This window comes from Mixophyes fleayi, chromosome 11, assembly GCF_038048845.1.
Source record: "Mixophyes fleayi isolate aMixFle1 chromosome 11, aMixFle1.hap1, whole genome shotgun sequence".
NCBI classification, from domain to species: Eukaryota; Metazoa; Chordata; class Amphibia; order Anura; family Limnodynastidae; genus Mixophyes; species Mixophyes fleayi.
The window spans coordinates 93,108,408-93,128,908 of record NC_134412.1 but is presented as its reverse complement, the minus strand read 5'-3'; the positions used below and the strand labels follow the sequence as shown (position 1 = coordinate 93,128,908).

Here is a 20,501-nt window from a genome sequence, read left to right as displayed (position 1 = left end):
GGGACACAGGGGCATCCATCAAGGGCACAGAACCCCATCAAAGGCACAGGAAACCCCAGCAGGGGCATCCATCAGGGGCACAGCGACATCCATCAGGGGCATCCACCAGACCACAGGAATCCCCACCAGGAACACAGGAACCCCCATCAGGGCACAGGGACCCCCGCAGCACCACCTGTGCGGAGAACGGGGGTGATGTGTTCAGAGGTGGAAACGTGAACCTCACCTGATCTCATTACACAGATATGTGCAACCTGGCGCCAGGTAATACAACATGATTAGGGAAAGGGGTAGAGCTAATCCTGAGGTAACTCCTCTCCCTGATCCCGAGTAGACGTCACCTGAGAGCGCCCCCGTGAGGCAACACATGAGAGCGCCCCCGTGAGGTGACACCGGCGGGGCCCCAGTGTGGTGACACCTGAGAGCGCCCCCGTGAGGTGATACCGGCGGGGCCCCCGTGAGGCAACACCTGAGAGCGCCCCCGTGAGGTGACACCGGCGGGGCCCCCGTGAGGCGACACCTGAGAGCGCCCCCGTGAGGTGACACCTGAGAGTGCCGCCGTGAGGCAACACCTGAGAGCGCCCCCGTGAGGTGACACCTGAGAGTGCCGCCGTGAGGCAACTGCTGAGAGCGCCCCCGTGAGGTGACACTTGAGAGCGCCCCCGTGAGTTAAAACCTGAGAGCGCCCCCGTGAGGTGACACCTGACAGCGCCCCCGTGAGGTGACCCCGGCGGGGCCCCATGACTGCGCCCAGTCTGTGTGGCGGGAATGGATCTGCTGGTCCCTGCCTCAGAGACAACATGTCGACTTGGGGCCTGATGTCAGGACAATAGGACCCAACTTCAGTCAGCAACAGGTGAGACTATTCCTTAATTATCTTCTACACATCCCAATTACTGTATAATACTCCATAATTATATATAACTACATTATACACATCCCAATTACTGTATAATACCCCATAATTATATATAACTACATTATACACATCCCAATCACTGTATACCCCATAATTATATATAACTACATTATACACATCCCAATTACTGTATAATACCCCATAATTATATATAACTACATTATATACATCCCAATTACTGTATAATACCCCATAATTATATATAACTACTTTATACACATCCCAATTACTGTATACCCCATAATTATATATAACTACATTATACACATCCCAATTACTGTATAATACCCCATAATTATATATAACTACATTATACACATCCCAATTACTGTATAATACCCCATAATTATATATAACTACATTATACACATCCCAATCACTGTATACCCCATAATTATATATATAACTACATTATACACATCCCAATCACAGTTTCCAACTGTCCCTAATTTACATTTGTCCCTATTTTTTTACACTGACCAATACAATTTCTCTTTATTCCTTATGTAAGATGCAGCCATCACTATATGTTGTTAATCCATGTGCTTTGTATGTTATGTGTTAAATAAAGGCCTTTATAATGTGACCAATGAGGTAAAACCACCTATGTCCAATGACCATGGCATGCTGGAGCTTGTAGTGCACCCACCTGCGCTGACACTGCTCGTGTGTAACATGATGTCCTCCACCAGCAAAGTGTCCTGGTACATTTATTTTCAAATGTTGGTAACTTTGCACTACACCCCCTGGTTATAATTTACACTCTATTTATTTTATACAGCTGTCACCAACTGGTTTCCCCTGTTTTTATTTACTACTGACTAATTGTATAGTAAAGTTCCCCCTATCATTTATACACGATGCAGCGTTCACTGAGCTTTCTAACTCAATATTTATTATGGATGAGCATTTAAAACATAGGCATTGTGTTAGGTGCCAGTAACACCGCATGAGACATGCAATGACATTTAACATGCGGTGGTTAATGAGAGCTTGTGGTTGGAGGGTTATTGTATTTACATTGCGATGAACACAGGTAAGTGACAGCCTTGGAGAAAATGCACCCAAATGCAAGTACAAATGCAAGTACATGGTCTTTGGAATCAATGCTAGGACCCGTTTATGTGCTTTTACTAGCATGTAAAAACACACTTGTTAGAGCATGTATTTTGATGCCAGTATATAAATGTATAACAAAACTAAACAAAAGCATTAATTGTAACACTTATTTATGAGCTTAGTAATTGTAGTAAAGTACATGTATCAGGCAATATATTTGTTCGGTTCAGGGGCAAAACCACGGCTTTGTGAGTTTTTGTTTTTCCTTATTTTTTGTAACATTTTCCTGTAATACCCACATTAGATAAAAGTATATTAACAGCGATTTAATACCAAAAGAAAGTACAAAATGTGTCCTAAAGAAACCCTAAAGCAAAAGAAAATTATATGTGCTTGGATAGATTACAAAAAAAACATTTCCTAGTAAAAGTGATTAGTGAAATTGGTCTGGTCCTATGGGGCAAAACGCGATACCAGGGATTTAAATTATATCTTAGTTTTCCTCCTCTTCAAAAACTGTTAATGAATATAACATCTGACTAGTGCTTGCCCTGTTATGGCTGTATATTGGGTATTTGTTGGACCTGGCAGTGGGAACACAGGCCTTAAGCTTGCACAAAACTCAAGGCAAAAAACAAAACAAAAAGTTTTGAGATTCTTTTTCCACTGCTATTTTTGTTTTTGTTTGTTATTATTTATTATATTATTTATAGAAGCTTATTTTATATATTAACTGATGTGTTTTTCCTTATCTGTATGACTGTATTGAGCCAACATTTCCCCTCTTATTAGTGTCACATATAAGTGTATACTATGTGCATAGTAGAAGTGACTACGAACACGATGAGGCAGGTTGTGGGGCCAGGCGCTACGATCAAGATCAAGGGCTAGATTTACTAAACTGTGGGTTTGGAAAAGTGGAGATGTTGCCTATAGCAACCAATAAGATTTTAGCTTTCACTTATTTAGTGCATTGTACAAAATAACAGCAAGAATCTGATTGGTTGCTATAGGCAACATCTCCACTTTTTCAAACCTGCAGTTTAGTAAATATACCCCCAAGTGTATTGGAACAGGGATTTTATCTGGCTCGATCCTCTAAAGAAGAGTTTTCAGTATCTATTACTTTGCTTTTTGATATTTCTGTTTGAGACATGCTCTGCAATTAAAAACTGGATTAGCTGGGATGACAGCTAGGATGACACTAGAGGGGTAGTGCCACACTACCGGCATTTCTACTGTCTGCTGTCTTCCGGCAGAAGGAACATATAGTTTCTGGGCTCCTCTGGGTGTTATACACTGGCCACTGAGGGTGTGTCACTTGCCACTACCCTTAAAGCTGCACTACCACCTATGGAAACTATTTGACAAATTTGCCCCTCTCTCAAGCCAGAGCCCCAGGTATGCTACCTGTTCTTCTTGGGGTTTCTCCAGTCCTCTTGCAGCTCTGGGCAAAACGCGTGGGTGGAAGGGGTTGGTTGAAGATCAGTTTCACATAATCTAGCAGCTTGCTGATGCCATTTCTCTTATGCCACCACCCACCTTACAGCAGGTAAGTACTCTCTGGTAGAATTGACTCTTAGGAGATCAGGAGGACCTCCCTCTAATTTTGGGATGGGCAAACCTGATTACAATGTGCTGGGAACCTCTGAAGATAATGCATTAGGGATGTCTGAGCATACTTTGTGTGATGATATGATTTGGGCACATCAAGCCATGGTCTGGACTGATTGGGAGTGGGGGCAATTTTACCAGATCCTTTCCCTCTGGAATGTTGGGAAATATTTTTTTTCTAATAGAACTTCATTCCCCCTGAAATTCAGTCAACTCCCTTAACCTCAATTAGTGTTTGGTTACAGTTACCAAGAGGTACTCTTCATTTGGCTTCTTGCTAACTGTCCTAGACAAATAGATCCTAACATAAAAAACTGTTGCATAAAAGAGGAAGATTGACACTAAATTATTGGCAATGCTTTAAGTAAGCCCCAATGTCCGGTAATGTGAACTGACACAATTTACTTGCTCTGTTTCGAACTGCAGCTACTTGTTGGTAGCTGTAAGTCTCCCCATTTTTTTCCAAAATTTTTCCTGGCTGTCAGTACGAGGGAATCCATATGTCTTAACTAGATATTTTAGAAATGTTTCCTCCACACAAGTTGTGAAAAATTTAATTATGTATCATAGGAGCAAATGAATATAGCTCTGATATTGTAGGGGAAACGTGACTTACTCTCTGGGGGCCTGAAGATATTCATTCTATTCAAGGCAATTTAATTTAAATAAAATAATTATATTGCTGCTGAAATAAGTCATTTATTTTTGCTACCCGCTGAAATGTCAGTTATGAATATTTAATTGTTTGGCATCTTTTGTCCTTTTGTCTATTTGTTTTTCCATTCTGTTTTAAAATTCTATTTCCCCAGTTACTTTTCTTTCCATTATTCCATGCAAATGTCATTCACAAATAAAAACTCAGATCAAGTTAAAACAACATATTCAAAGAGATTGTAAAGCAGAATACAGTTGTGATTTATTTATAAATAATGTTGTGGCCCTCTTTAAAATTGATAACTTTGTAAATAATACAAAACCTGACATTCCTACCTGTAGTAATTGTGTGTGTTTGCACTTTAATGATATCTGAATTTAGGCTATATTTATTTTTCAATGGTCATTTGTCAAAGCTAAATTTGCCAAGTGATTTCGGTGCCGGATGCAGATGTCCGGGGAAAAGAATACACAAGAAGTGTCTGCATTTATTCCTTCACTGACAATTCAGTTACTGGGGAGCAGACCTGCAATATTAGACTTGCAAAACAGCAACATTGCAAAGTATTTTCAACGCAGCAGTATTTCAGAATGTGTAATGGAAGGTGTGACAAGTGTGTGTGTGTATATATATATATATATATATATATATATATATATATATATATATATATATATATATATATATATATAGAAGGGATGTCACTATTCACTATACATCTGTGATTATTCCAATGTGCCTGCTCTGCGGAGAGGGCACCCGACAATCTTACCTGATTGGGGAGAGGGGTATTGGTTCTTGCGGGGCACCCTGGAAGTGCAACACCTACCGGGCCCTGCCTCTTCAGATTTACTTTATTTTCAAATTTGTACTATTAGAAACTGTTCTACGTGTTGACTTTGTAAGTTCTCTATTTTGTTTGTTTATTTTTCCCTGTGTCATGCCTGAAAACAGACATCTCTATTGCACCCAACAATGAAATATATACTGTGTGTATATATATATATATATATATATATATATATATATATATATATATATATATTAGCATGCTGTAATTGGAAATACATGCATGTTTTGTTTTGATAGTGCTACCTTTCAAAGCTTCTTGTCACTCACAAAAACTCTTCTTAGACAACAATTATTCCTCTGGCCACCAGGGAAACCAAACTACTGAGGAGGGGGAGAATCGCAGCAAAATACTGAATATAAGAAATACAACTAAATATATCAATTCAGTTACATTTAATATAACTGTATAATAAACATGATACATTTGCAATACTTTTAGCATCTGTGTGTTGTACTCATCATAAGTATCTTGTCTCATTTGCTGCATTTACTTTATTTGGAACATGCATCTAATTTTTCCGACATTGCACAATGTATACGTAGAAGAAAGATCCGAGTACAGCTGGATGAAATGAGCTATAAGGCGCTTTGAGAATGGTGTCTGGAAGTACAGACTTGCATGGTTAATGTCCAATTTAAATGGCGGAAAGAAAATTGAAACCATGCAGAGTTGAATGTGAATTTTTTAGCAGATGCTAAATAGGCGATGTACCATTCAACTCTGGTAGCGGAACATCTACATGTACATACAATTATCTGCAAAATAATTAGCACTATGGGGACAGCACGACAGACTATAATTACATCCTTTCTTTTCTTGCAGTTCTTCAATTGATAATATACATTTTAGCTAGAAGACAATTTCCGTACTGTGAGAACTGACAGACAAAACTTCCACCAGAAAGTCTGGTTCTCAGTTAATTTGAAACACAGAGTGTAGGTTTCATTGTAATTAAATTGCTTGTTTGTGTCTTTCACTAACCTGTTTCTTAGTTGTTTCATGAGCGCATAAAGCTCAATTCAATTCCACTCATCTAGGTCCTGGGCACATTGAAGTTAGTCGTCTTTCTTTCTGTAGCAACAGCGGAGAATATGTTTGTTTTTCATCAGACCATGCACAATATACTGCAAAGTTAGTGTTTAAAGGGTATATTCACTCGCAAAGTGTGACTAAGCCCCTCAACCCCTAGCTAACCATGACAGAGCCCCTTCAGTTTGGGAGTACTTAGACCCATTGGCGCTGCATCACCCAATATCTACAATGCTTCAATAGTAAATCACGCTCAATCCATTCCTAACACAGGTGTGCATTGGGCAGCGCTAGAACACTAAAGCTGGGTACACAGTAGAGGAAATTACTGCAGATATGATTTATGTAAAGATTTTACTAACGACTAAAAGTCCTGATGATCCTGCTGATTCCTGTGTACACACCTACACAATTTACCATCAGATCTGTAACTTTCATCTCCCATAACCATCTGCGGAAAAGATTGTGACTCTGTACACTGTACTGATATCTGCCTACACTGCTGGTCGTGAGTGGGTACACACTGCCACATTTGCCCGACATCGTTCCATCGATGATTTGTGATTTTTAGGAAGTTTATAAAACCAAATAAAATAATATGATGTGCTTTGGTACGATAAAACATGATTCTGGGAGAGTAGTGTGTACCCAGCTCAACACATCGCTTATTGTGCCTCTTCGGCCGCCTCTTGTCAACATGGTAATGTCGGGGGGAGGGGGTGAAATCTTACGGTGTTCGTGTAGGACAGGGATAGGCAACCTGATATATTACAAGGGCCCTATATGTGGCCCTCCAACCTCCAAAAGGGTCATATTTTGCCTTTAATATCAATAATAATAATAAGAAAAAAGACCCAAAGCAGCTTCAGCACCTGCTCAAAATTTCCTCACATGCCACTCAGATCTGCCACTTGCTATAAAACAGCCCACATGTTGTCATAAAATGCCCATAATCAAGTGTACTCTATTCAACACATTTTTAACTGTACCAAGTAAAATCTTGATTTGCACAGCGTTACACTTGGTTATAGGACCTACCCAGGAACTCCTCCTATGCACAGATCCTTCTCACATGAAGCACAAAGCCCCCACCTATATTTGTCATCCAGTGGGGTCTCCACTGACACTGCACAGCGACTGTCAGGGGAACAGGATAAAAGGTCTTACTGCACTGGCTATTTCTGCTGGGTTCTTCACATTGTAGTTCATACAGCGTTCAAATACATTTCTTAACGCAACCTAAGTGTTTGGCCCGGGAATCAATGAGAAGTCAGGGGGTTGGTCCTGGCGCTGTCTAATCGGCAGCTGAGGGGACTTGTCCAGACGCTGACAGAGCAGTCATTGGCTGGGATAAGTAGCTCTGGTGTGTCTCCGTGTATGGTGGAGGTCCGCAGGCGGTGGTCAGCCACCCGTTGCCCACCACTACATGCATAGAGGTCATTGTGAAGTAGTATCTTTTTCAAAGCATTACCTAGTGTAGCAATATTACAGCTCTTTCAGATTCCCGTGTTTTAAACTATATGTATATTGTTGGTTATTTCAGGTGGGCTGCTGCTCCTTGGATTGACTTAATGATACCCATGTGATATGACTGGGGGACTTGTAGTTTCACAGATGGAAAGCAATGGGTTGCCTATCACTTATCTGACCTATAACAAATAGCTTATGAATAAATGGGATCATTTAGCCCAGCTCTGGCTCCAGCAGTGTTGCAAAAAACAAAATGAACTGTATGTTAATCATGATTTGCCTATTTCAAATGTTACAGTCCTGTTTACAAATCGGTCATTCTCTAAATTTTTTGGTTGCCCTCTTGCACGACAGTGATCATAACTTTGTTTTTGTTTTTTTCTGTTGCAACTCACAAGCTATTCTTTATTTATTTAAACTTTTTATTTATAACAGCAGATGAGTATAAAGTACAACATTGCGTGACAAACATATTATCCAAGTACCGGGATTACAAAATGTAAAGGCTCAAATAAGGAAAATAAAAAATATATAAAAACATCAATAAACATATAGATATATTTTTCATATCCCAGTACATTCCACCTGGGGGATAAAGAACTACAAAATGAATATTGAGGTAGAGAGTCTTCCCAAATCCAGAGGTGCATCCTGCACTGTTGTACGTATTTAGCGTATATAACAATCTGCCAGAATTTTTTATTTTTTGGGGTGGAAGAAGGGGAAGGAGGGAAGGGAAAGGGACAGACCAGGTTGGGTGCATAGCCTCGTCTGAAAACTCACCACAAGTGTGATGATAAAAGGAGGGGGAAAGGTGAACAGAAGGAACACAAAAAGAAGTTATAGAGGTTGGAAAAAGAAAGGAAACGAAGAGCATCTAAGGCTTACGAGAGGCCTGGCATAGAACTATTATTAAAACTATACCAAGGATCCCACACTTTGTGAAATGTGGGAACTGTGTCGTGGAGAAGACTAGTTATATATTCCATGGATGCCGTGTGCCAAGTTCTATTCATAACACCCACTCTAGAAGGTTGTGAGGCCTTCTTCCATTCACTAGCTATTTGCAGCTTGGCTGCATTATATATGTGTCGAATAAGCTTATCCGATGTCTTGGTAATTCCCTTAATGGGTTGGCATAGAAGAATCGAAAGTGGATTCTTAGGTACGTTAATTGAGGTAACCTGTTGAACCAACAATATTACCTCGTCCCAGTGATCATAACTTTTTAAAGAAGAATTTGCTGTCATATTTGATAAGCTCAACATATGGATTTGGTGGAGGACAGAAATGTCTTTTTCTTTTGAGACTATTGACAAACATGGTAGACGGAGGCTGTTTGAGTGTGACCTAGAGGAAGAGAGGTCTGTGACAGTAACCTGCTGAAAATTAAGACATCTTGAAAGATCTACCAGAAAGAGCAAAAATATGCAGTACTGTTCCTTTCTGTTTATGAGTATGTATTATAGAATAGAATAATGTATATTTCGGGAGCCAGCAGGATATTTTAAGTAGCCCAGACAGATGTGCATCCATGGACAGCAACTGACTGCCAAAACGTAGGCGCTAGCAGTGATTTCTTGTTTTTGTTTTTGTTTTTGTTTTAGATGCATAATGATGATATATTTCCAACGCACTTGTTATAAAGGTACGTCGAAACGGAGACCGAGTTAGTACAGGGCACATAATGATGGAGCGTAGAGGAGGAAACAGATTGTCGTATGAGAGATACTTCGCTGATGCCGCTCATTATTTCTTATTATGTGTTCATTTCATTGCTGAGAAAATGACTTGTTGATCATTATATACACTAACACATTGTATAAGAGATTAAATCCAGAGGTTTACAAGCCCCCGGGTTTAATTAGCAAGTATTCAGTGGCAGCTCATGTTGCGTTTGTCTCCAGAGGTTCCAGTGTGGGGCTCAGCAGAATTACTACGAAATAGTTCTTGGAAATACTTTGGAGCTGGTTTGTAGACTTAGTAAATGACTGAAAACGTTTTAATCTGTAATAATTCTCACGGCGAAAACTCTGTCCATGTCACATAACAATACTAACGCATCTGTCAGGAGATTTTTATATAACAAGTTCACACATCCAGCATATAAATCATAGATTGCTACATTATAGCTACCAAGCATTCCATATTTCAGCTATATACCTGTAGAAATGTCCTTAGTTTTCAATGTTGCACAGTACAATTGCTAATATTTTGTGTAATGGGTGCAATTCTCGCTATCCTTTTTTATTTTCTCGGCTTAATAACTGAATATTTGTTGAGCAGCAGCATTGCATATATGAAATTATAATTAAAAAGTATACAATAAAGGCGATTGTATACATGAGATACTGGCTGAGCACCAAAGTGTCAGTTTTTTAAATGTGTACAACTAAGTGGATCATCTCACAAACAGTCTTTAGACTTCATGTTGCCATGCAACCCGTACATCTACTTTAGTACCATCATTTACCAAACCAATCTGTTTGTAGCCACATTCGTATTGCATATTTTGAAATACCTAAGAGCCAGTGAAGGTGAGACGCATCAGGGCACTAGCATCACTCCATGAAATCAATATGTTACGCTCTGCAGACTAATACTCTTAGGTTATGTTTCAATGCTTGATTATGATTCTAGTTTAGTTTTACACAGTGCTCCCCCTACAGTGTGCTTGCCCCTAATTTATTTGTCAAGTTCCTAAAATAGGATGAAAGCAAACTCTATCACTTTGGTTTCTAAGGTGTTTTTCTTGTTATCTTTACTGTAGTGGAGAAACTTGCAGGCTTGGAGAGGAAAGCGGGATTCAGTTCTCCAGATCTGTGTGAGATAATAGTTTCTTAGCCTTTGCCCTCTGCAGTTTTGTATTTGCCGAGCGGTAGGACGGAGGCTGTGGCGCTCTGGAGCCGTCAAAGCGACGCATTCCCTTAACTGTGTTAGATCTAGAATTCTGACCCAAGTCTGCCTGTGGTGTCAAGTATATCTGGAAGCGCTTCAATCAGCTGGAGAGAATTGACACAGACCAAGTTCTGTATACAAGGAATATTCTCTAGTTTATTGATACAAAGATACAGGTTTTTATAGGCTACTGAATAAATGAATCCTACGTCATATGCATACAATAGTTTATACCACTAGTTTATGAGAAGCGCTACTGATTAACTTTCTCACGTATTCTTGAGGTGTTTACTTTTCTCCCCCTTCTAAGGACAGATGAGCCTATTATTTCTTATCTCAAGGGGAGTTGGAGATATGCTATGTGCAACACCATGGATACAGTTCCCATACTACCAGCTGGATATGAAGCTCATTATTGTTTTCATAACTGGTTACATTCTTCAGGTGTTCCCTATTAGTTCAACTTCAAGGCCATAGGCTCACATATTGCAAAACTGCAAGTTAACAGAAAAATGAATAATCTCTTCTAGCAAATAATATTTCTATACAAGTTACAATAAAATGGCTGAACAAAGGCCTTATGAGGCCTTAACAAAAAATCATATTTAACATTTCCCATCTTTTATTCAATTTTCGACCCTTTCTCCTCCTACCTACCTAATCCTATCTATAGAACCACATTCTTAATAAGCAGGTACTTATACACATGTAGGAGGCCACATGCATAGAGTTGGTCCCCTTAGGAATCTGTCAACTCATCCCCCACTAATAAGCCTGTGATCCTCCCTGTCCTAACTTGATTTATGAGGAGATGCATTTTGGCAAATGTCCATGTCTAGAAAAGATGGTTTCTTAGAAGATGGTTTCTTAGTAGGTAGTTAATGAGTCTATAGTAGTTCTGCAGGCCTTGCATGTCCTTTGTTCAATCTTTAGTAGTTTCTTGTTGCAAACTCTGCAGTTCTTTGGCTTTGCTAGTCCAAATAATTCATGACACTCATAGTCTGGTCAGGTTTCAGAAGTAATTTCTGTGATCATCAGAGGTTCGGGATTTTCAGTGGTTCCCTTTTTGGAGAGACAACAATCAAGTGTCAGTAACTTCTTAATCAGCCATATATTTAGTTTCATTATCACCTATACGATCAACAGGATTGCAAAACCATTTGCTACTAATGCCAATATTTCCAATATCCAACATGAATCATTACTGACAACTTTACCAATGAGGTTATGCATCTGCACAAAGACATTTTCAGAGTTTACTCTACTATGAGTGCAAATTGTTGAGCACTCCTTCCCATATGTTTCTCACAGTGGCATAGGCAATATGTCACTTAACTGTCTGTTTCATACTGGGTTAGGGAGGCCTTAATCCCTACTTCAGTCACAATTATTCTGGCAAGACATATCAATACAATGAGACAGTCATTTCTATTTATCAGAACAAGACTCCCCTGATTTGAAGACTTTGCAGTGTTATGCGTGAATCCAGGTGTCTCTTTCCTGTACTTTCACTGCCATGGGAGTCGTCAACAGGACTTGATAAGGACCCTTGTATCTGGGTTCAAGACTTCTCCTGATGTGCTTTCTCACGACCACCCAGCCCCCCAGGGTGCAGTTTATGGGTACCTGTATCAAAATTAGGGTTTGCAATGGAGGAGAATATTTGACCATGTATTTCAGTTAGTTGTTTCTATAATAAGGCAACATAATTCAACAAATCACTATATACATGGTGTAGTTGCTATGGAAAATAACAGCCTGTTCTGTTTGCTGTGCCAAACAATATCTCATATGGTGTTAAACCTGTGTCTTTCCTAGCAGTATTTTTTTCTGAGTGCAGGTAAACATGAGATCCATGGCAGACCTGTTTCAGCCATTATTTTCTGCATTTTCAATTTCAGTGTACCATTAAGGCGCTCCATACATCCTGAACTTTGGGATCTGTAGGGGGTGTGATAGTTTCTGGAATCCTTGCCCCGTAAAGTGTATCCCTCTGTCACTTACAATGACCTCTGGTACACCATATCATCAGATTACCTCATTCGCAATTTTCTTGGATAATGCTTTAGCATTTGCTTTTCTATACAGCCATGTCTCCAGCCAGTGACTAAAGAAGTTGACACAGACAAGCACATTCTCAAAGCCCGAGCATTTGGGAAGTTATAAAGTCTATCTGTATCCTCTTATAGGGATATTATGTCTGGGGTGTGCTTTTCCATAGGACAGACTTACTCGGGTTACTTTGTGCACAGACTAGGCATTCTGCCACTAACGACTGTGCTGCTTGGGCGAACCCTGGTACTATCCATAAGCTGCTAGTGAGTACAACCATAGCATCTTTTCCCAGATGCACTTTCTCGTGTGCTATATTGGCCATAATGGTATAAACTACTTTTGGCAGACACAATCGCTGACCTTTACACCACTCCTTGCACTTCTAGTGCTCCATGTATTGCCCAAGTCTTTTTCTTATTTTCTGTTGCTTGTCTTTCCATAAGTTGGAGTGTGCTCTGGTCAAACAGGGGTCAGGGGGTCACCATGTAAATAGACTCCCCTTGGGGTACTGGGGCTATGGCGGCTTCTCGTGCGGCCTGGTCTATTTCACTTAGCTTCGGGGGTAGTATCTCTGTGTGTGTCTTCACCTTCATCACTGTTTGGAGGACAGCTGGAATGCAGTGAACAGTGCCCTGGTATGTTCATCATATTGACTGGTTTGCTTGCTGAACCCATAAGGTCCCTACTTTTCCATACAGGGCCATAATCATGCGCAATTACAAATGCATAACTTGAATCAGTGTAAATATTTACTCTTTGTCCTTTTGCATATATGCATGCAAGTGTCAGGGCCTTTAGTTCAGCTTCTTGTGCTGACATGTGACTCGGTAGAGTTTGTTGAATCACTATTTCTGTGTGTGTGGTTACAGCACACCCTGTATACGGGACAGGATCTATGTGATAGTGTGAACCATCTACAAAAAGAGTGATGTCTGCATCTGGTAATGGTTTATCTTTAATGTGAGATAAAACCAGAGATTCTTGTTTCATTAGTTCTATGCAATCATGTTCAGAAAAATTTTGTTTGCATTTTTTTTTTCCTTTCTTTCTGTTCAAGCTGGAATGGAATTCCCCCAAATCCCTAGGGTAACCCCAATATATACAGGTACTTCTCCCATCTTTTGAAACTTGCTGCAATAAGGCAGCAGGATTCAACATTGTGCACTGCTTAAGTGTAACGTTACTGGGAGTAAGCAGTGCTACTTCATTAGGATAGGCTTCAGTAAGGAGCATGTGGAATCCAAGGAAAAGGTTCTTGGTTTCTGAGTTCCACAAAGTTTACACTCATTAGATGGAGTGTACAGTACAACGGTTAAGACAGATGTGGTAACTTTAATTCTTCTGGAAGAGAAACACTTAGCTTAAATAACCTGTTAATAAGCCACATCATCAGTTCTATTAGTGTATATAATAATGTGTTGGGCCACAATACTCACAAACACATTCCTGCATTGGGTGTAAACCCCTGTAGTCATGGGTTGCTCTTTTCTTTATTTGGTTGGGTTAAACTTTCATATTAGAATTTTCTAATTATGTATAATGATCTATACATTACTATGGGCCTGAGTCTGGTTCTTCCAAACTTGGCTTTCCTTTCTAGTCTAGTACACATCTACAGCGCACAGCAAAGGAAAATAACGTGCAATCTATATTCCTCCTGCTAATATCAATGAACTCCCCTCTCTGGTCTCCCTTGGACCTTTAAAAAACTTAAAATACAGTTTACTCAGATTCCCCTTGTCTGAAGGTCTTAACATATATCTGTGAACATGAGAGGCTCTGGGGCCTCTTGTGCTTCCTTTTTTTTTTTTTTTGTCTTCTAATAAAAAAGGAAAGGGAGGAAGAAAATACACAGTGCGCTCGGCAAGTGTTATATGTCACTCATTTCACAATAGGAGGGAATGTCCTTTGTGCTGTATATCTTCATACTTAGTAAATCTGGCCGGTAACAAATGTTTTGCTTGTGCTTGGTTTCTGTCACAACGTACGATACCGTTAAGGTAACTGGGTGTCCTAGCACAATATCTATACTCTTTTCAAGCACTAAAGCAGAGTAGTATGCAAGTGACCTTAGCTTGCGACCATGTATTTGTGTCAGTACTCCTTGTACATGTGCACTGACTTCATAACAAAATAATGTGAAAGGCTTGTCATAATCTGGCAAAGCCAGTGCTGGCGCTGAAGTTATTTCAGCTTAAAATTGGTTAAACATTTGGTTCTGCTCAGAGGAGAGTATAAATGGCTTGCTATGATCCAGAAGTGCTAATGCAGGAGCACATACAATTGCTCTTAAAGTCTTAAATCTTTTTCATTTCTGTAAAAATATAGAATTCCCATCAATGCATTACCATACCCACAATAAAAAGAATTATTTACAGTATATGACAATTATAGCACAGTAAATAAGGGCAGTAAATGTCTTTACAAACACTGATTTACTCAAAACTGTAATGAGGATACAAATAAAAACCTTTTGCTTTCTGCACATACAGAAAAACCACCTAGTTCATGCATTTGCTATGCGAATAGCACATAAACTCTAATATCTCTTTCCAAAACAAGGTAATCATTACTCAGAAGAGTTTACGTTATTTAAATCCTTCATTAGTTTATACTTATGTTTGTTGTGGTGCAAAGATGGTGCATTGGAAGTTAAATCAATGCAATCTGGATTGCCTAATGGGTCTTTGCAGCTGGAGACCTGTGAATAAAAAAAACTTTTGCATAGAGATTAACATTTATTTACTAGGAATTACTGTAACTGTAACATGTGTGTATACTGTTATCAGGTAACCAGTGAACAGCTGCTAAAAGCTTAACTGTGACGCTAAGCGTTCCATGCCATGATTTCCTCAAAGGGGCAGTCCCTAATTTCACAAATAGAGAATGTCAAAGTGACGAGACCTGGGCGAGTGTTCAAAGCCACTCCTTTCTTATCATCTCTTAGTACAGCCCTTTTAAATGACACTAATTAAATTTCCGGGTTTAGAAACATTCAATCTGGAATCTTGGTTCCAAGTATTCAACCATTTTAAAAGCAGCACTGTCTCATAAATCAGAGTACTCTCGTTAGACACAATACATTGTGTCTGTAAATCATTCAACATTTTCTCAACAAAATCTCTCTCCCGTGACCAAATATTCACACATATTTCTAGATTCTGTGATTTTCGTGTTCAAAGTAAAAATATATTCACTTAAGTCTCGCTCACAGACGACATTTTATCTCGTAACATTTCTTTAAAGGCATAACAAACCCTCCTGATTTCTGAGAACATTCATCAGCGCCATTTTAACACAGATAAAAACAGCATGTAAGCTCACTCCCACAATTCTCAACTTCATTAAAGAGAAAGCTATATTTCTGAACTTCAGAAACAAAATTATTTTGTTCAAATACAGAAACGGCTTGTTGGATCCCAGCCAGCTTTATTCTGACACTAGTACTTATAGTGATAATGTACATTATTTACAATCTTGTCCGTGCAATCGGACCAAACATTTTAAAACTTCTTTTGTATCTTTTTAAAAGCTTATCATTAAGCAATGAATGTACAACTTTTTCAACCTTGAAACATGTCTCTTGTAAAAAACGGACAAGACAGACAAACATTGTGATTTAAAGTAAATCAAACATCTCCCTTATAGAGCACTAAGACAGAGAACAAACAATGTGAATTATCACGGATCTCTCTCACACGCAGTAAGACGGAGACAAAACTCACATACAGAGAAAGAAAACTTAACTGACATCTTCCAGCCTACTGCTGTGGAACTACAAGTCCCAGCATTACACTAAATACAAGTTAGCTTCAACATGTTATCATCAATCAGCACTCCGGACACATTTTTTCAATTTTACATACATTGTCAAAAAACAAAAAACAGTGTGCTTCTTATCTCAACACACTGAAATCATTTACACAGAATAAGGGAGGGGCACATTTCACTTATTCAGCTGCACAGGATCAAACATACATTTATAATATACAACCTACTTGATTCATTATTCAGCTTCCGATGCATTTAGCATATCCACATATATTTCGACTTTTCAGATCTCTTAACTTTCCTGTGCCACCTCAAACAATCTCTTGGGGTTTGATCTCAATACCCCTTTGTTCTTGTCACATTACCACTTGCAACACCTTTGTTTCTCCATCCACACATATCTTTGGCTATCCCCGCTTTCTTGAAAAATTCCCTGCAGACCTTCTACTCCCCCATTTCCTTAAGTCTTTGTGCATCATATCTATGAGGGAGCTGCTGTCATTTGTTTACTATCTATATTACTTGTATTGACAGTATTCTGTTGAGTCCAAATCGGGACTCTTATCTAGTTTCTGTGGGTTGTCCTTGCACTGGACGTCCCGTTCTGTGGACTCCTTGTACTGGATGTCCGTGCTAAATAGCTTCTTTGACAGTATCTGGGACGAAGGTCTTTTGGAAATCTCTCTTACACAATTTGGGCAGATTACAGAATCTCCCTTCTTTGATATACCTCTGGGGATGGTGTCTAAAATGTTCACTCAATGTTCAAAACAATAACTCTCTAAATCCCTCTATTCCATTACATGCTTCTTTGATCAATGTCTTATGTGACTTTTATGCTTTATACATCATACATAGGTACAAACACATGCACTCAAAATTCAATCATCTTTCAAAAATCTAATCAACAATACAATTACAGTAAACAAATTGGGTTAATACTGTATTATATTAATCAGATGATACTTGAGACTCACAAATTCGCGTGTCAGGTGCCTCAGACAGACATGAGGTGACCCAGACTAGGAAGACCAACGAGTAGAAATCTACTGACCGCGGATGTTGGGGTTCAATGTGCTGGGAAACCTCCGTTGTCTGTCTTGTAGCCTGCTGGACAGCGAATCTCTGTGGCGACCTCCAAGTTGTTAGATCTAGAATTCTGACCCAAGTCTGCCTGTGGTGTCAAGTATATCTGGAAGCGCTTCAATCAGCTGGAGAGAATTGACACAGACCAAGTTCTGTATACAAGGAATATTCTCTAGTTTATTGATACAAAGATACAGGTTTTTATAGGCTACTGAATAAATGAATCCTACGTCATATGCATACAATAGTTTATACCACTAGTTTATGAGAAGCGCTACTGATTAACTTTCTCACGTATTCTTGAGGTGTTTACTTTTCTCCCCCTTCTAAGGACAGATGAGCCTATTATTTCTTATCTCAAGGGGAGTTGGAGATATGCTATGTGCAACACCATGGATACAGTTCCCATACTACCAGCTGGATATGAAGCTCATTATTGTTTTCATAACTGGTTACATTCTTCAGGTGTTCCCTATTAGTTCAACTTCAAGGCCATAGGCTCACATATTGCAAAACTGCAAGTTAACAGAAAAATGAATAATCTCTTCTAGCAAATAATATTTCTATACAAGTTACAATAAAATGGCTGAACAAAGGCCTTATGAGGCCTTAACAAAAAATCATATTTAACAACTGTGATAAAGCGACTGGCCGGAGGGGAGATAAATCAGGTGTTTAAATGAGCTAATAGATTTCACATACTTTGAGTAAATCAAGTGATCTTTTAAATGAGCCATTGCAAAGAGCTGTCCCATAAAGCTGACCATTGTTAAAGGATTGTGTTCTCGGTGTAACAAGCCTCCCTGTGTATCCTCATCTCCTACACACAGTGTCTGCAGACATTATGTCCTTGGTATCATTAAGCACACCAGAACGCTTACTTGGAGAATAGGGTCTCTGTGATAAGAAAGGACCCCGGTATGTGTAATGTCACATGAATATGGACACCTAAAAAAACTATCTATCCACAGATAATAGGTTAATCTAATTTTGTAAACTCCACACAATGCTAATATTTTATTTGTATCATTATAATAAGACCCAGATGAGCATTGCAGTACAAATGAGAGGACTGCAGTGCTCTTCATTAACTAAGAGAATACTTTAGTTTCTCACACGATACTACACCAACTAGCACATTCAATGGTGAATATAAAGAAGACAGTGGAGCCCATATAATTATATGTATTATACGTTTCTTCTCGTGTGCAGCTGAAAGTTACTCTCTGTTTCTTATAAATAAATGCAAAGAACTATAGATATATTGACCTTGTACAATTATATCTGTGTGTAGAAATTGCACTAATACCATAATGTCAAATGGTAAAAAAAGGAATCTGCAATTTTTTTGTTTAACCATAAACTCCAAAAATGTTTGGTTTTATAACAAAAAGTGTGTACTACTTGGTACATTTCTTTTTTTTTTTTTTTTATTCAAATCCTCAAACCATTTTTTATTGTCAAAATTTTGGATTGATATTTTTGACAAAATAAATGATCAATGACCTCCTTACCGCATGTAGGGAAAGATCTGATATTGAAATAAGAAAACTTTAAGCGGATGGCTTAACATACGTTTGCAAATGTGTGCAACTGAGACTTTTGCATTGTTATGTACAGGCAGAAATAGCAGCTCCTTTGCTGGTTATAGCAGTGTGCTGGGGGATTTTTCTCTGTGTTTTTTCCTTGCAAGAAAAGTTTGCCTGAACACTGGCCAAATAAATAATGTATAAATCACTTTTAAATCCATTAAACTGATACTTAAACTAAATAACCCATGTGGTCATATTTTTAACCAGCCGTGTCACACAATTGACATATTCTTTTTAATAATTCAATTTAAGTAATCAAAAAATTAATTCCCTCAAGGGAGTGTTTATAAGTGTAATAAGTAAATAATTCTTCGCCTCACTGACAGCACCTCTCTCATGTCGCCGTTCCCTGCACAGACACTAATAATGAACAGTAGGGTGGTGGCATAACATGTACATATCTATAGTATGTCAAGCTTTACATGTAACATACCAGCAGTAAATAAATGTATAAGCGCTGACCACAGATATTACTACAAAAATATGTTATCTTTATTTAAAATAATAAAATAATTTCATATTGCTCAATGTAGTTGACATTGCAAGATCAAGCTCACAATTCACTAATCGCCATTTGTAAAGATTTCAAATAGTTGCATATATCCTGCCGAGAATGACCAATGTCCATATAACTCCCAATTGCGAGTTAATTAGTCCATATACATTAATGCTCTTGATGGTAGATATTCTGTTGGTATAAATGGTATCTTTCCCAAATTAGGACTTGATTAATACTTAGCTGATTTACCTCCTCCACAAGTGAAGGGACAGACCCCCAGCAGAACTGTAATGTGGATCTCTGTGTCTATATTACTGTCAGCATGTCGGCGGTACTGACGCGTTTCTCCTTCCCTTTTGCAGGTGGTTTCATCAGAGGTAAGATAATCGTCCATACAACGGCATCTTCTAGTTATCCCACAACTGGTCACGTGTTTTAAAAGACCAATTAGGCTTGATTAAACTTTGATGACAACATAAGCCTTATCACACGGGGAGAATTCCATCAATCACGTAATTTGTTGACATTGGCACTCTTATGCTGATTCTTTCATCTCCAATGTAGTAAATTGTGGGACTGGTATATGGCAATAAATTAATCATATAAAATAACAGGTTAAAGAGAGAACACTATAAATAAATAAAATGACTTATATATATATATATATATATATATATATATATATATCTACTATATAAATGCCTAGTGGCGTGTGTGGAAAAAAAAAAACAAGCTGCAGCGCCACCTGCTGGGCAGAGTTATACACTGACATATATTTCTTGAAGGAGAAGTGACAGTTGGGAGTGGTTGGTGGTTGCCGGGGGTGACAGTGGGGAGTTTTTAACACCTTAAGTAGCTTGATGAAGGATGTGGCGATGAAGATGAAGGATGAAGTGATGGAGAAAAATTATGAGGTGGTGACATGTGGACAAAACCACGTTAAAAAAGGGCGCTTGCGTCGGGAAGTAACGCTCTTCCCCTGAGGAGACCTGGGCTAGGCC

The 20,501-nt window shown here is 38.8% G+C and overlaps 1 protein-coding gene and 1 long non-coding RNA gene across 2 annotated transcripts in view; both read right to left on the bottom strand.

The window, feature by feature from the left end:
• The window catches only part of B3GAT1 (beta-1,3-glucuronyltransferase 1), a 125,582-nt gene extending 125,149 nt beyond the window's left edge, over nucleotides 1-433 (bottom strand). Inside the window, exon 1 of the mRNA XM_075190339.1 lies at nucleotides 227-433. The gene's annotated coding sequence lies outside the window, so the exon portion shown is untranslated. The remainder of the gene's footprint in view (nucleotides 1-226) is intronic.
• Nucleotides 434-10,626: 10,193 nt separating this feature from the next.
• LOC142107140 (uncharacterized) lies at nucleotides 10,627-17,294 on the bottom strand. Its single transcript, XR_012679884.1, has 2 exons — nucleotides 14,622-17,294; nucleotides 10,627-13,907 (listed from the first exon to the last, which is right to left on the bottom strand). It is a non-coding gene; the product is annotated as an uncharacterized LOC142107140 (long non-coding RNA).
• Nucleotides 17,295-20,501: the final 3,207 nt, after the last annotated feature.